This window comes from Pan paniscus, chromosome 15 (assembly GCF_029289425.2).
Source record: "Pan paniscus chromosome 15, NHGRI_mPanPan1-v2.0_pri, whole genome shotgun sequence".
Classification (NCBI taxonomy): Eukaryota; Metazoa; Chordata; class Mammalia; order Primates; family Hominidae; genus Pan; species Pan paniscus.
The window spans coordinates 66,234,821-66,236,986 of record NC_073264.2 but is presented as its reverse complement, the minus strand read 5'-3'; the positions used below and the strand labels follow the sequence as shown (position 1 = coordinate 66,236,986).

General features: G+C 40.3%; 1 non-coding gene across 1 annotated transcript; it reads left to right on the top strand.

Moving 5' to 3' along the window:
• The first annotated feature begins 605 nt into the window (after positions 1–605).
• LOC112437097 (U2 spliceosomal RNA) lies at positions 606–796 on the top strand. The gene has a single exon (XR_003025759.1). It is a non-coding gene; the product is annotated as a U2 spliceosomal RNA (small nuclear RNA).
• The last annotated feature ends 1,370 nt before the right edge of the window (positions 797–2,166 follow it).

The window sequence follows — 2,166 nt, the reverse complement described above, 5'->3', positions numbered from 1 at the left end:
CAGCCTCCCAAAGTGCTGGGATTACAGGCATGAGCTACTGTGCCCTACTACCTCAGGTATTTTTTATTGCAATGTGAGAACAGACTAATGCACCCCATGACAGGCCCCCAAAATGCCACTACAACATGCCCCACTGATACAGATTTTGTTCAACCCAACCTAATGGCTTTAGACTAAAATATTCAAAGGAAGCAAATGAAGAAGAGAGGGAAACATTTCCCTGATTTTTTTTTTTTTTTTTTTTTTTTGAGATGGAGTTTTGTTCTTGTTGCCCAGGCTGGAGTGCAATGGTGCAATCTCGGCTCACTGCAACCTTCACCTCCCAGGTTCAGGCAATTATCCTGCCTCAGCCTCCTGAGTAGCTAGGATTACAGCCCAGCTAATTTTTTGTATTTTTAGTAGAGATGGGGTTTTGCCATGTTGGCCAAGCTGGTCTTGAACTCCTGACCTCAGGTGATCCACCCGCCTCGGCCTCCCAAAGTGCTGGGATTACAGGTGTGAGCCACTGCACCCAGCCTCCCTGATTATTTTTTAATTAAAAAATTAATGCAAATATCATGAACAATAAAGAAAGACTAAGAAACTCTCTTAGAAGGAAACTAAGGATCACTTCTTGGCCTTTTGGCTAAGATCAAGTATAGTATCTGTTTTTATCAATTTCATATCTGATATGTCCGCTATCCAAGGACAATATATTAAATGGATTTTTGGAAACAGGAGATGGAATAGGAGCTTGCTACATCCACTCCACACATTGACCTGATATTGCAGTACTTCCAGGAACAGTGCACCCAAACCTTGAAAAAAAAATTTTTTTTTTTTGAGACAGAGTCTCACTCTGTCGCCCAGGCTGGAGTGCAGTGGTGCCATCTCTGCTCACTGCAAGCTCCACCTCCCAGGTTCACGTCATTCTCCTGCCTCAGCCTCTTGAGTAGCTGGGACTACAGGCACCTGCCACCACACCCAGCTAATTTTTTTGTATTTTTAGTAGAGACGGGGTTTCACCGTGTCAGCCAGGATGGTCTTGATCTCCTGACCTCGTGATCCGCCTGCCTCAGCCTCCCAAAGTGCTGGGATTACAGGCGTGAGCCACCGCGCCTGGCCGAAAAAATACAAATTTTAATGAAAAAACAAAAAAAGAAGAAGGAGACAGGACAACTAAATGCAATGTGGAATCTTGGGCCAGAAAAGAACATTAGTGAGACAATGATGAAACTGGAATAAGGCATACTACTACTACTACTACTACTAATGTTATTATTAGTTAATAATGTTATGTCAATGTTAATTTTATGATGTTGATCATTCTACTATGATTATGTAAGATGTTACTATTAAGGCAATCTAGGTGAAAGGTATATAGGAAGACTTGATAGGATTTCTGTAACCTTTCTGTAAGTACAACATTATTTCAAAGTAGAATTTTTTTTTTTAAGTATTGCATTTTGGGCACATGTTCCCAGGATCTCCTTAGGGCTGTGTCATGTAAAAAAATATTTTTAAAGTATTGCATTTTATTTAGAAAAAATTCAAATAAGATAGACATATTCAAACTAAAAAATGAAGAACAAATAAGAAATTGTGCTGATTTTATACAAACTCTCCCAGAAAACAGAAGAGGAGAGAGAACATTTCTCCCGTTGTTATTCTGATACCAAATCAGAAAAGACGTTACAAAAGGAAAAATACAAAAACCATGGGCCAATATTCTTATGAATCTAAATAGGATAATTCTTAACAAAATATTAGCAAATAAGGGCCAGGTGTGGTGGCTCACTCCTGTAATCCCAGCACTTTGGGAAGCTGAGGCGGGTGGATCACCTGAGGTCAGGAGTTTGAGACCAGCCTGGCAAACATGGTGAAACCCTGTCTCTACAAAAATACAAAAATTAGCAGGACATGATGGCATGTGCCTGTAATCCTAGTTACTCAGGAGGCTGAGGCAGGAGAATCACTTGAACCAGGGAGGTGGAGGTTGCAGTGAGCTGAGATCGCACCATTGCACTCCAGCCTGGGCAACAGAGCAAGACAGAGCAAGTCTAAAAAAAAAAAAAAAAAAAAAAAAAAAAGAAAATCAAATCTAGTAATACATAAAAAGCATAGTACATCATGACCAAGTAGGGTTTATCCCAGGAATGCAAAGCTGGCTTCCTGGTTTTGAATGTT